Below are 15770 nucleotides of genomic sequence, written 5' to 3' on the forward strand. Positions count from 1 at the left end.
TTGACAGACAAAGATCACAAGCAGGCAGAGAGGCAGGCAGAGAGAGAGAGAGGAGGAAGCAGGCTCCCTGCAGAGCAGAGAGCCTGATGCGGGACTCGATCCCAGGACCCTGAGATCATGACCTGAGCCAAAGGCAGAGGCCTAACCCACTGAGCCACCCAGGCGTCCCTTCCCTGCTCTTTAATTCTACAGAGGCAAACAGGGACAGAGGAAGAAAGAAAAAATGTGAAGGAAAGTTTCTAAAATAATCTATGATGTACCTGTTAAGGAGAAAACCATAGGCCCAAAATGGCGTCACTTAGACCAGATTCCCAAACTGGGGCTCGATACCTGATCTAATTGCATCCCCCAGAATTTTACATTTACATCCCCTTATCTAATTTCAGCATCCCCCAGAAATGCAGTCTTAACCAGCCAGTCAGGAATTTTTTAGTTAGCACCAATGAGTCAGTCACATAGGCTTTCTCCATCCCCCCACAAAATGAGGTCATCTGAATGATAAAATCCCTTTCTTTTCCCCCAAAGGAAAGCCACCTTGCCTAGCACAATCCTTTCCTTTTGCTAATAACTCTCTTGCCCCACCCTCCTTCTATGAAGCTGTCCTTTTTGTACATCTCCTCAGACAATCCCTCTATTTGCTAGATGGGATGCTGCCCAATTCATGAATCTTTTAATAAAACCAATAAGATTGTTTAAATGTACTTGGTTGAATTTTTGTTATTTAACACACCCTTCACATATGAGGAGTTTAAGGAAAATGTGTGTACACAAGTCACAGGCACATTGTGTAAATATATATTCAGCAAATACGCATTGACCTTGGACTGTGAGTCAAGTCCTATGCTAGGCACTTGGGGTGAATACAAAAACGCTACCTCCACGGCCTTACATGTTAGCAATATACAAAACTAACTACAAATATTTATCTATTTTAATATCACTGTATAATTAAACAGATCATATAGTTCACTAAAAGGTGACAAATGTTATGTTTTAAAAAAAGGAATCAAGGAAAGAACAGGAGTGTGAGTGGTAGAGAGACTCCAGTTTAAATAGGGTAGGTAGGGGGCCTCATGGAATTCTCTGAAGCAAAGCACTGAAAGAAGAGAGTGATAGGAGATAAAATTTGGCCATAGAAATAATATATTACTTACATGAATAACATATAAACAGCAGATGACAAGATATTACTTTAAAAAATTCATTAACATTTTAATATCCAGATGGCCTCAAACTTCATTTATACTTTAAGCAACTTCTCTGTCATATAGGCAAAACCACAGTTGGGTTTTGTATAAGAAAAAAATAAATTAAGTAGAGGATAGCATTACTATATTTCCTGGTGTGTCGAGGAAATAATTCTTAAGTCATAGTAATTGGAAATCTGCAGAGGACTGATTGGAACTACACAAATAACAAATTTACATCTGTTCATTTTTCTTCAGGAGCAGAGGAAAAAAGATACTTTTTTTTTTTTTCATAATGCAAAACCTCCTTCTGAGAAAACTGAAATTAATTTACTTCAAATTCTACTGCATATCTGCCTCCATTTTTTACATGAGCATAATTTTAGGACAAACAGATGCAAAAAAATCTTCTGACCATTTAAGCAACTTTCAATCAGTTTTAAAGTGAAACCAAACAAAAGGCATTAAAACAGGATGTGATTATGAACTTCTTTATAAACCTATTTTATGGGCTATCTAATACATGTCCTCAAATTTACCTACAGAACTCTGGATGAAAACGATTATAAAATTAAAGGACATTTTAATGAGATTTCAGAAAAAATGCCTTTCATCATTTTTCCAACATGGAAAATAGTTTAACTCTCTCTATACAATTACTCTTGAATGAATATTTCTACATGGAAAAGCATGACCCACACAGTGCCATTTTAAAATTACATTTGTAATAGAAAACCTGTGATACAAATGAGCACAGGAATGATTCAGTCTCCATCTTTCTCTTGCCAGACTCTAATTTCTTAAAGGATTCTGATTTCCCCCAATTTTATACTGGGTTATGTAGGGAGGGCAAAACTTAACAGTTAGTTCCAGGAGGCAATCCTAGACACCAATACTAAAATGTGTAGTTTCCACTATTATAAAAGAAATGAGTGTGAAATAGAAAGTGGTTTGATTCAGTTCTCTTCAAAAGCATTTATTGAGTACCAAGGAGGTGTCAGGACTTCACTGTGTGCTAGAAACAAAGACACAAATTATTTACATCCCCAGCCACCAAGGAGCTCCTAGTGTGAAGAACAGTTCTTAAGTCACTGCACCCATGCATTTCAAAGGATAAAATCATTCTCTGGGATAGCCTGTAGCTTCATGATGAGAAAATGGACTTTTCTATTCCATTCAAGAGAAGTGAATAATATATCCAACTTTCTAGACCCATGATGTCACTATTTTCTTCTCCAGGGGTACATAAAGCCCCAAAGAAATATTTAACTTCTTTATAATAGATGATCTTTGGCCATTTTCTCCCTTCTTGCTGTCATATTCATCGGCATCAATAACATCAAACACCCCAGTCTTCTTTCCTTCTCCTTCAACATACTTTATGGTTCCTCTTTCTCCACTCAACTCTTTAAATACTGATATTCTCCAAGATTCTATCTATGGTCTTTCTTTCTTTTATCCATATATATATGTGTGAGTGTGGGTGTGGGTGTGGTTGTGGGTGTGGATACCCACACCCACACCCCTCCCCCCCACACACAAAGTTTCAACTTCCATACTGAGATAATTACAACTCCAATGTACTCATGAGCTGTAAAAACGCATTCTAGTTGCCAAGTGGGTGCCTGGTAGGCATCCGAAACTTACATGGCCTAAACCAAATGATTCTTTCCCCAAATATCTTGTTAATTTGTTTTCCTGGTATGACTCTTCTTTTCTTGTCTTTTCTTTATTATTATTATTATTATTTTTTTTGTCCAGGCTGAGTTAAGTCTCTGTCTGCCTTCTCATAATAATATAAGCTTATCTGTTAGAAAGGATACTACTTTATTATTTAACATATTTTTAAATCCAAACTACAAGCTACTTGATAGCAGAAACTACACACTTGGTCAGCTTGTCCCCACCATTTACTACAATGTCTGCTACTCTGAAGGTACTCCATATTTGTCAAATAAATTAATGAATCCTTATTTCCAATACATAAATTTGCAAATGTGCTCATGTCTATAAATGTATTGAGAAGATATAATCAGTGTTAACCAAACTTTATAATTGCACAGTCTTTCTCAGAAATTAGTGAAAACTAATGATGTTAGACATAGATGTTACAAGAACTAGGGATTTTAGAATGACAAGAAAACAGATTTCACCTCCCGATCTAAACTGCAAAATCAACTCACAATGAATCAGAGAAGAGGTGTACAAAATGAGCCATGGGAGAAGATGGCAAGCAAGTATGAAGTGTTAACTTGTCTAACTATAATTGCAAAACAACTGAATATACTAAGTCAAAACTATGCATGGAAGAGCAGGTGGTACGACTCAGAAGAACGGTCTATAGACTGGGATTTACAGAGGCAAATGTCAAGGATACTTATTCCAGCACTTTCCAGGAAGGAGGAGCTTCAGCCAAAGTTTCACAACAATAGGCTGTAGGAGACTAATGTCATTGTAAATTAATTCGTCTAATAGTCCTCAGCCTGATTCTTTAATAAATTAAATGTTTTCAATACACAGATAGATAGAAACTCACGTATGAATCACATACAAACTTGACTGGTCTCTGAGTCTTCTAGTACTTGTAACAACACAGTGGAGGAAATCCCATGAAAGTGCTAGCACAGAGGAAGTTTCCTATCCTTTTATGAGCTTTGGTTAGATAAGGTGGGCTCTCTGGGATTGCAGCAGGCACTTGAACAGATCCAGCTGCTTCCCTTAGAACACTTACAGAAACTTACTGCATCCTACTGAGTGCTATGAGTTTTCATGTTACATACAAATTCTAATTTTAACTGATAATCACATAGATGCTTCACCATAAAACTTATAACAAAAAATCTTTGTTTTTGTGTTTTTCCTTTATTTAATTGACCTGATGTATTAAAATTGCAGCTTCCCCATAAAATCATTTCTGACTTCCTCTTTACTATCCTGCAGATGTTCAGGTCATTATATAGTAATTCTCTTGTCTTAATCTATTCTGGCATCCGACAGGACAGATGTAGCCAAAGTTCTTCATTATAGTATATCATGACCAAAACTCAAGAATGGATAGTTTAATACTAAAACATACTCAAGAATTTGCACACACAAATGCATGTTTTGTTGATGAAATCACTGAGCATGGTTAATTTGCCCTAGTATCAAATAAATGCTAATTTTTACTTTCAAAAATATCCCAATAAAAGCTACACTTATGTTTTTAGCTGATTTATTTGTTCTGCAGAGATGGTTAATATTACTCCAAGTCCAGAAATTAGGACTGAAATTACTAAAAGACAAATTTTAATAATGTGTTCCTATTAACAAAAAACAGCTGTAAAGGCACTCATATAGCTCAAGTAGGATTTTAAAATGACTCAATATTTTCAGAACCATGAAACATTTTATCATTTCATTTTTAACAAATCAGAATATAAGGATATACTTCACTATTTACTATTTAGGGTTTTTTTTTTTTTCTAATAACAAATGAAAATACCAGAATTTGTTTTGTTGAAATGTCCCTTGGCTGGTTATCCAGTTACATAACAGTAACATATTTTCTCTTACTGATTTTGAAAAATAGTTTATTTTTGTTTGTAATAAAGAAAATATTTCCAGGGTTTTGTGGGAAAAAAGGAAAATAAAACTCAAGCCTTAACATTAAAGGATATATTCCAGAATCTTCATCCCACATCAGTATGTACATATATTATATACAATAACAATGGTCTCTCTAAGAGAATTTCACCACTTTTGGACACTGACTCTTTTCCTAGACATAGATAGATGGATATAAATTTAGAAATTGTGCAGTAAGTCAACATGAAGAGTCAGGTAAGTGGACATGGGCAGTAACAACAGCTGGGAAAGAAGTGGATCAGCTAGGTATAAGGAGCAGCACACAGAAGTCCTGTCCCAACAAACCTGAATTTTGTTGATTTATTTCCATTCAGTAATGTATTCGTTAATCAACTCGCTTATTTGTTTATTAATTCATTCACTGGTTTATTAATTAACATATCCATAGTTTAATTCATTCATTAGCTTGTTAATCAACATGTACATAATTTAAAGCCCATGTGCCTGTCACTATACTTGGCATCAAGGATAGAATGGTACCTAAGCGCCCTCTGACCTTAATGAAATCACACTGTACTTAATGGGAATATGGTAGTGCAAAAGACAATATGATCCAGACTCAACAGAGTCAAGTATCAGTTGCTATGGTGAGATTTGCAGTGGGCACCTATCTTCCAACTCTGAAAATATAAAAAGTATCAGGAAATTTTCCCAGGGAGTGTCACATCAGCTGAGATAGGAAGAATAAAAAATTATCATCCAGGTAAAAAGAATGGGAAGTGAGAGGTAAAGAGGTCAAAAGGGGAGAAAATGGTGGAAAATGTTACATGGAAAAAACAAATAGTATATGCAGGAGCCTCTCAGCAAAAAAGAACGTGATATAGTTGGGAAAACTCCAAAAAAGAACCTTCAACTAAAATTCAGATATGTGATAAAGCCACAACAACAATAATAAAACCTTGGAATTAGGCATATTTAGGAAAAATAAACCTAAACAATCAGGAACAACCAATCTAAAATATAATGGGGAGGGAATCTAATTCACATTAGTAAAAATAGATTTTAAGAATATTAAGAAATACATAACATAAATATATAATTTAAATTGGTAAGGAAGAAATAAAACTCTCACTGTGTTCAGATGAAATGATACTATTACAAAAAATTGTAAAGAGTCCACCAAAACAACAATTAGAACTGATAAATGAATTCAATAAAGTTGCAAGATACAAATTAATATACATATATCTGTTGTATTTCTATACAATAATGAGTAGCAAAAAGAGAATTTAAGAAAACAATCCCATTTACAATTGTACCCAAAAGAGTAAAATATCTACGAATAAACTTAATCAAGGAGTTGAAAGATCTGTACTCCAAAAACTATAAAACATTAATGAAAGAAACCGAAGATGACACAAATAAGTGGAAAGATACTCCATATTCATGGGTTGGAAAAACCAGTATTATTAAAAATGTCCATAACAACCCAAAGCAACCTACAGATTCAATGTAATCATTATCAAAATGCCAACAACATTTTTCACAGAACTAGAACAAATAATCCTAAAATTTTTATGGAACCACAGAAGATCCAGAATCAATACTGAAAAAGAAGCTGGAGGTATCATAATCCCAGACTTCAAGATATCCTAAGAGGCTGTAGTAATCAGCCTTTGGTATTGACACAAAAAATTAACACACAACTCAGTAGAAAAGAATAGGGTCCAGAAGTAAACCCACACTTTTATGAAGGCTAACTAAACTACGACAAAAAAGTCAAGACTATATAATGGGAAAAAGTCTCTTCAACAAATGTTGCTTTGGGAAAACTGTACAGCTACATTCAAAAGAATAAAATTAGATCACTTTCTAATACCATACACAAAAATAAACTCAAAACGGATTAAAGACCTAAATGTGAGACCTGAAACCATAAAATCCCTTAAAAACGGCACAGGCAGTAATCTCTCTGACATCAGTTTTAGGAGCATTTTTCTACCTATGTCTCCTATGGCAAGGGAAGCAAAAGCATTTTAAACTATTGGGACTACACCAAAATAAAAGGCACAGCAAAGGAAACCATGAACAAACCAGTAATGCAACCTACTGAATGAGAGAAGATGTTTACAAATGATATATCTGACAAGGGGTTAATGTCCAAAATAAAGAACTTCTACAACTCAACACCAAAAAAACACAAATATTCCAATTTAAAAAATAGTCAGAGGATCTGACTAGACATTTTTCCAAAGAAGACATACAGATGGCCAACAGACACATGAAAAGATGTTCAACATCACTAATTATCAGGGAAATGCAAATCAAAACCAAAATGAGATATTGCTTTACACCTGTCAGATGGATGAAGTCAACAACACAAGAAATAAGTGTTGGAGAGGATGTGGAGAAAAGAGAATCTTCATATCAGTAATCACTAGAAGAAGATTATGCCTTAATACAAAAAATATCCTGGGTTGATTAAGGACTCCCCCACAAAAACACCCCAAAAATAATTCTAAAAGTACTTAAGAAATGTACAATTTTAAAATTATCTGGTGAATGGTCTTCATAGAGACAGAAAATATAGAGGCTTTAAGTGAAAGGAATTGTGGTTTTATATAGATAGAAAGAAAAATATAAAATTCAAGTTATGTATAATAAACATTATAGGAAAAGCAAAAAAAAAGTAAAAAGTAGGAGAAAATATTTGCAAAACCAATTTTTGTGTATATACTTATAAGTGCATGGGGCATTTTATTTTAAACCCCACAAATCGGGGCACCTACGTGGCTCAGTCGTTAACCGTCTGCCTTTGGCTCGGGTCATGATCCCAGGGTCGTGCAATTAAGCCCTGCATGGGGCTCCTTGCTTCATTGGAAGCCTGCTTCTCTCTCTCCCACTCCCCCTGCTTGTGTTCCCTCTCTCACTGTGTCTCTCTCTGTCAAATCAATAAATTTTAAAAAAAAAACAAACCCACAAATCAACAAGAAAAATGTCACCCAGAAAAACCAGGCAAGAAATATGAACAATTAGTTCCGAGTACAATTACAAAGAAACAATAAAATAAGAAAAACTGTCCAACTCCACCTGTAATTAGGGAAACAGAGAATGAATCAGCAGTTTTGAAACCATTCTATTCGGCTTTTATTAATGCTAAGTAATAGTCTCAGTAGAAACTTTTTAATGTGAATCCAAATGGGGAGGGTCATACAAATTTTGACACACATACACACACACAAATTTAAAAATCAATGGTGCCAAATATATGCAGGGGGAAGAAGTTAAAAAATATATGTACAACTGCATGTATATAAAAAGTTGTGAAAAATGTGAAAAGATATCTCGCAGAGCAGGGAAAAGGTAGGTAAGAAATGCAGTCAGAAACTTTTATGCTTTACTCCATATTCTTCAGTACCGTTTTAATGTTTTATAACAAGATTGTATTTGTGTATTGATTGGTGAAAATTATCAATTAAAACAAAGCAGGTAGTAAGTTGTAGGCCTTGCTTTTGCCAGGAGAACAGCGGGTCACTGTAGGCTACCCTACCTCCTTCCAGCCATCAGTAAAGAGCCAAATGAATTATGTATCCGAGTCCTACGGACCTAAAGCCAGTGAAATTTTACCCAAAACCTCTCAGTGATGTTTATTTCACATAATGGCAAGCAATTCCAGGCACTCCTGTTAGAGATCCTCTTCTGAATTCTCTATTTTGGGGGACCAGTCTGCTTACCTAATATCACCTGCTCATCTCTCCATCCTTAACACACACACACCCACATACATCCATTGAACATGGCAGGAAACCCTGTCCTGAACTCTAGCCATGTGGCCAAGGGGTTCCTTTCCACCTCATTTCCACCAGTCCTCAATCCATGGGCTTCTCATGGCTTGTTTGCGAAGGAGCTCAAGAATGGCTCAGCTCTGTCAGGTAGTCTCACCACTTCTATTCTGTAATCTCTGATTCTTCTCACCTCTCAAGGGTTCTCAAAACCTGACCCCACAGAAAGCCATCAATCTCTCACTGGAATCTGATCTATAGTAACAACTCTGCACCCCACATTTCCCTCACTGCTATATCCTCAAATTACTTTCCCCTAAAAGTTCTTGTCAGCATGAGATACATAAACTCATTGAGAGTCTATGGAAAAGTTTGGCTCCAATAAGGCGTCTTTCACCTGATCTGCTCCTCCATGGGAAACTACCGTACGCTCTCTCTCAAACTGAAGCTTCGACAGGCAGCTCTTACTGGGTGAATTAGGTCTCCTCCAAAAAAGTTATGTTTAAGTCCTTACCCCCAATGCCTCAGAATATGACCTTATTTGGAGACAGGATCATTGCAGACAAAAGCTGTTAATTTAACGAGGTGGGCCTCCAATCTGACGACTTATGTGAATGTGAAGACAAGGGCATACAGGGAGACCACCACATGACGGCAACGTCAGAGAGTGGAGTTCTGCAGATGCAAGCAAGAAATGCCAAAGAATGCCAGCAAACCACAGGAGAGAAGCAAGGAAGGATTCCCCTACAGGTTTCAGAGGGAGCAAGGTGCTATGGATACCTTGATTTCAGACTATCAGCCTCCAGACCTGCGACAAAGTCAACTTCTATTGTTTTTAGCCACTTACTTTGTGGCGCTGGTTATGGCCACTCTGGGAAACTAATACATGAGCCAGTCCTCATATAAATGTGTTTGCTTCTGAAATTGCAAGAAAATGCAACTCTAGACGTGTAACACAAGAAGGCTCCTTGTGACCTGGAATCATTTTGTGATAATAGTTAAAATGCCCTTATACAATTCTAAGGCCGAGGTTATTTAATATCCATTACTAATCTTACCACTCATATCAATAAATGGGATCTTCTTTGCTCTGACACAGATTTCATAATTCATTATAAAATCAATACAATTAGAACTGTGTACATATGAAGAGATACAATGACCAATAAGAAATTGCCGCTACCTCAAGAAAATTAATGTGAATGGAAATGATCACTGTACTTTAATATTAAATATAGTATTGCTATTAACTTTAGGTACATATTCTTTATATTATAGAAGTATGTATTTATTCCTAGTTTATTATAATTCTTATTTATTTATAAGTTTACCTATTATTTATAAAGCAGACATTGATCAAAAGCTTCTTGGCATTTCTAGAGATGATCATAATTCTTTCCTCTTGTGACTTTTTAAACTGAAAGAGTAGAATAACTGAAAGGTAATACTGAATACCCCCGATAAATCTTAGAATAAATCCCATCGGATAGTGATGTTTTAATTTTTAATATGCTGCTATAGCCACTATATTAATTCTAGGTTATATGTATATTTACATTCACAAGAATAAAAAATTGTGGTCCTGTTATTTTTGTTGTTTATTTGCTTTTGTTGAGTGGATTTGTTTTTTGTCTTCTGCTTTTTTTTTTTTTTTTTTTAGTTTTTGATGTTTGTTGTTGTTATTGTTGTCATTATCCTCCTTTTTTTTATCTTCCTCCGTTATTGGTTAAATATAGTCAGACCTTTTGCCATCAATTTATCCAGCTTCACAAAATAAATGAGAAGTGTGACTGGTACAAGAAATATCACCTGACTGAAGATTTGATAGGACTCACTTGTCAAAAGCCTTAACTTGTTTCCTTGTGGAGAAAATTCTTTAATATGGTTTTCAAATTTCTCCAAATTGCCTACTTCTTCTTAGGTTAATGTTGATCATTTATATTTTCCCAGAAAAGCAATCATGTCACAAAGATTTTCATATGTATAACCAATGTTTTATTAGTTTAAAATTCCATTATCTGGTTTGCAGCCTTTCTCATTTTCTGTGTTTTATATTCAAGATTTTCTATTTTGTCTTATATTACCCTTGCCAGAAATTGTTGATCTTTTATTTTTTTTAAGATTTTATTTATTTATTAGAAAGAGAGAGCACAAGCAGGGGGAAGGCGCAGAGGGAGAGGGAGAAGAAGAGTCCCCACTGAGCAAGGAGCCCAACACAGGGTTCGATCCCAGGAACCTGAGATCATAACCTGAGCTGAAGGCAGGCCCTTAGCCAACCGAGCCACCCAAGGGCCCCAGAAATTGTTGATCTTTTAAAGAACATTCTCTTATACTTATTCGTTATTTCCCATTGTTTCTCCATATTCTACTTCATTAACATTTTCTCTTTACTTCCTTAAATTATTTTATTCCTCCTTTCCCAGCTTCTTATATTAGAGGATAACACAGGTTCTTACAACATAGAACAAAACGGACAACTAACTTAGGGTGGCAAAATCTCTATTCTCCACAAAAATGATCCCTTCTGTTTATGTAACATATCAAGAATTGATTAAGCCACATTAAATTTATTATCATCACTGTGAAATCTAACACCCAATGAAATATTCAATGCTCTATTGAATTACTTGTTTAAATATCATCTGGAACAGACTGCGAGGACAAATCTATACTCACAATAAAAGAACAACGGCTGAGTATTTTTCAGGCTAGAAATCAATTATACTTCAGATACAGTGAGTACTACAGGTTGAAAGTCAACTATATATTTATAAAATTTGACAATATAAATCACTGAGCAATAGTCTATCTGCTTTGTCCCTGAAAAGTATTATACATGGAAAGAGAAACCGACATCATAACACAGATCTATTAAACCGATCTTAAAATTACTTGTATGAACTACCGGATTTTTTTTTGTGTTTTTTTTTGTGTTTTTTGTTTGTTTGTTTGTTTTTAAAGATTTTATTTTTTTATTTGACAGAAAGAAAGATCACAAGTAGGCAGAGAGGCAGGCAGAGAGAGAGGGGGAAGCAGGCTCCCCATTGAGCAGAGAGCCCGATGCAGGGTTCAATCCCAGGATCCCGAGATCATGACCTGAGCCGAAGGCAGCGGCTTAACCCACTGAGCCACCCAGGCACCCCTGAACTACCGGATTTTAATGAATATAACAATATGAATAAAAGGCTGAAGATAAGGCTGTGTGATAAATGTACTACATTGGTTGTTTTTAGGAGTTATAGAATGGGGAGATAGTGAAGTGGGTGAATGGGGTCAAAAGGTACAAACGTGTGGTTATAAAATATATATGTTATGGGGATATAGTGTATAGCATGGCTACTATAGCTAATAACAATGGTTGTATATTTGAAATTTGCAAAGAGAAATTTGCCAAGTAAAGGCTCTTACCACAAGAAAAAAAAATGTAACTATGTACAGTGACATATAACTAGACTTGTGATGATCATTTCACAATACATACACATATTGAATCATATTGTATACCTGAAATCAATACAACATTATATTTTAATTATATCTCAATTTTTTAAGAAGTACTTAAGTACTGTTTCAAATTTTACATTTTATGAGTGTTATCTGTAAGCATGGATGGAAGTGTTATCAAAACATTGTAATAATGGATTTAGACAATTTAAACAATTTCTGTACCACTTCTTGAACTTAGTTCAGTTGTGTGAACACATGACCCTTCCAATAAAACTCTATAGCAAAAGTTCGGGCAACTTAGTTTCATAAAAAAAATAATAACTGATACTCTCTATTAGATGTAATTCCGTGTATTTTACTTCTATATGTAAAGGTAGTCTGAATTAATTTTTTTTCTGGATTTAAAAGATATATACTGAGGTTTTTTTACCCCATACCCTTGTTTATTTCTGCCAGCTTGAGAAGAAATACTATTAGTGCATGGATATAGCATCAGAACATCTTACATTCAAATACTGGCTCCTCTTTTACTTGTGTGATCCAACACAAACTACCTGAGTCTCACTGTCCTCCTTTTGCAGGCCTCATTTGAAGACAAACTGTCACAACATATGTAAAGAATCAAGAGTGTTCGGCACATAGAAGTAATTGAAGTAATTGCTACTAGAGAAAAAAATTAAAAGTATTCTATCATTTTATAAATAGGCAGTATAACTGTGTGTCCGTACCTCCAGATATAACTTGACATTAATCCTCCAAAAAAAGTTCTGAAAGTTTAAAAATCTCTTAATGTAATAATGCTCCCTAAACTTCAGATATAACAACATATTCTTTGCATTATTGCTTACCTATTATTTTTCCAAATCATCCTTTTTTCCTTCTACCCTGATCTAGAACAATATTTAAATATCGCAGTTCTATTTTAAAAATATAAGCAGAAAAATAAAATCATAGGGATTAATTTAAAGATTATCACTGACCTCTTAGAATCATCCTGTGTCTGGCTAGTGGTAGTGGACCTCACTATACCCATCATTGTTTTGAAGTTACATAATAATATATGTCTATCTACAGATTATTTTCCTAATATAAATTCCTAACAACATGAAATTTTTTCAGTAGTTTACAAAGCAAGTAGATTTAGAAACATTAAATGTGTTAAAAAAAAAAATTAGGTTACTGATTAAAAGTTAAGTGCAGGACCTAACAGGAGCTTATGATTCCCAAAAGCTTCTAAAATTCACGAATAAAAATGGGTATTTCATGTCAACTAATATAACGGGTTCATTAGTTTCAGGCTTTTGTTATAAAACGTCTTTAAGAGTAACTGATGATATGAAATGTGATTATTGCTTGCTATCACCACAAAGGAGTGATATCACGTTAAGCTTACTAGTAAAAATGAGCAAAGCACATTACTTTTTTCTTTCAGACTTGAAACAGGGCAAGGAGCAATTTCTGTGTATCAGAGAAAATTATCTAAAGAAAATAGCATACATATCTTAAAAGAAAAACTTTTCATCAGATAGTCTCTAAGTGGTCCATGAGAAAACTTGGCTTCTTTCCTAACTATGTAAATAAACAGAAAAAAACAAAACCAAAAACAAAAGTTTGCTCCTAGAGACATAGGATACCAGACACATTTATGATATTATGGGTAGTAAAATATCTATCCTGATGCATTTTATTAACAATTGATTAAAATCAGTGAAGAATTCACCTCTTCAGGAAAAAAAAAAAAAAAAGAATTCACCTCTTCTGAAATAAATGTATTATCAGAATTCTATCAATCATATGGGTTTTATAATCCAATACTTAAAAATCATTGCAACATTTCTTATGAGATTTAAGGCTCTCCATCTGGGCTAACAGTTAAGTGTAGTTTTAAAAAACTGCCATATTAGTAAAAATATCCTGGAACTGTACATGGCATTTATGCCACATGTCATTTATAAATAAGAAAAAAAAATTTATCTTATTAAAACCACTTCTCCAGCAAGGATTTTTCATTTGGGTTTGGGGAGGTCTGTCCTTGCCATAATAGTTCAAATATACGACCACAGAGGAAGTTATAAGATACAGGTTTTAAATTACATGTAAAGTGTATTTGTCTAATTGAATAAATTTCTCTTCTCAGCAAAAAGTAAGCCTAGATAGATAGATTTCCTTTTTCTTTCAACTCATGCCAGATATCACCAGGAGGTAGGTAACCTTAAACCACTGGCTGTGGGTAAGAAAGAGAAAAATAAGCTTAGTGAAGAAGCATGGGTTGTTCAGTTTACCTTCCCCTCTGAAAAACTGTGGAGAATGGGCACCAAAAGAAAATTGCCATCCCATATTGCAAGACAAGGGGTCCCTTTGAACATGTTACTTTCAGATGCAAAAAAAAAAAAAAAAAAAAAAAAAAAAATTGCAAATTTATCAAACTGGTAACTTCTTTTTTCATAAAATAAAAATATCACTAATCAGTAATAAAGTAACAACACATTATTCAGATGAAGCAGACATGGGGAAAGCATATGTGGGAGTATCTAGACTCATTCAAGTTAAAAAAAATATTATTTCCAGAAAAATGGTAGTATATACATGGTAAAGCATGAAACAGTAGAGCATGAGAATCTGGGACTGTACAAACTGGAGGTGTTCCCCCCACTGAAAGCAGTCCTGGTAAAAAAAGAGAAAATTAAACACTATGCAAATCAACACAAAACTCATGCTGATCTAATTTAGACCAGAGCCCAAGAGATTGAGATCCTGGTGTTACAAAGCCCAAAACAAGGTAAATGTAGGAATAGGAAGTTAAAAGTGAGATCATCCTATCTACCTTCCCTTAAAAATCTAGATTTTGTTTACTTTCATTCATCTTTTCATTTTTTTCTATCTGTTCTTTTAGACTTAGCCTACAAAAAAGATTTAGATGCAACCAGAACATAAACACACATTAAAAATTAAGTTGTCAAACCAGTTTGATACTATCAATGTAACACCATATTCATTAAACTAAGTAGTAAACATCTTATTATGTCTGGTCCCTTCCTACAGGGACTTGATCCTTCTCTAAATGAGTCCAACACCGGAGTCCCTGCCAAAGGAAGTGTCTTACTGCTCCTGCCAGTTTCCCCCATGTTTCCCTCAAGAGAAGACACATGACCCCAGAAGGGTCATTCAGAGACCTTTCCCAGGATTAACAGAGACACCAACACAACTCCTTCTGAGTTTGAAAAGGGTCAGGATATTACAAAGGTGTATGATTTTTTCATCTTTCCAATTGATACAGACAGAGTCCTACAAAGAATGGAGTGAACCCAAAAGAGATCACAGATACAAAATACAGAAAAATTTCTGAAATAAAAAACACTGCCTCTAATTATGCCTACATATAGTCAATCCCAGGAATTTTCAGTTACAGGAGTTAATAAATTCTCTTTTGTGTTGAAGCAAAGTTAGAACAAGTTTCTATTACTTGCAAACAAAAAAGTGTCATAAATATAAGAGACAAAGAAGAGAGAGATTCAGGTTTTGCCTGTTTCCATTAAAACCTTGCTGTACCCCCCAGGGCTTTCCAGCCAAAGAACAGCAGATTTTTCCCCTAGGGATTTTTCTAACCTGACATACATAAATACTCTAAATTATCCCATTATCCTAACTTAATTACCAGTACCTTTGGAAGAGGGGAGAGGTGGGAGGTGAGGGTGGAACCACATCATCTATTGATAACTCTCCAGCTTTAGTACATGTTCTATATCTACTCTGACACAAACAGTTCTTTATTAGAGGATCACATCTA

At 34.7% G+C, this 15770-nt stretch overlaps 1 protein-coding gene across 2 annotated transcripts in view; it reads right to left on the reverse strand.

Moving 5' to 3' along the window:
* TMTC2 (transmembrane O-mannosyltransferase targeting cadherins 2) overlaps positions 1 to 15770 on the reverse strand; it is a gene marked incomplete at its 5' end in the record, with an annotated part of 430973 nt that overhangs the window by 179160 nt on the left and 236043 nt on the right. The window lies entirely within an intron of this gene.

This window comes from Martes martes (genome assembly GCF_963455335.1).
Source record: "Martes martes genome assembly, chromosome: 8".
Taxonomy (NCBI): Eukaryota; Metazoa; Chordata; class Mammalia; order Carnivora; family Mustelidae; genus Martes; species Martes martes.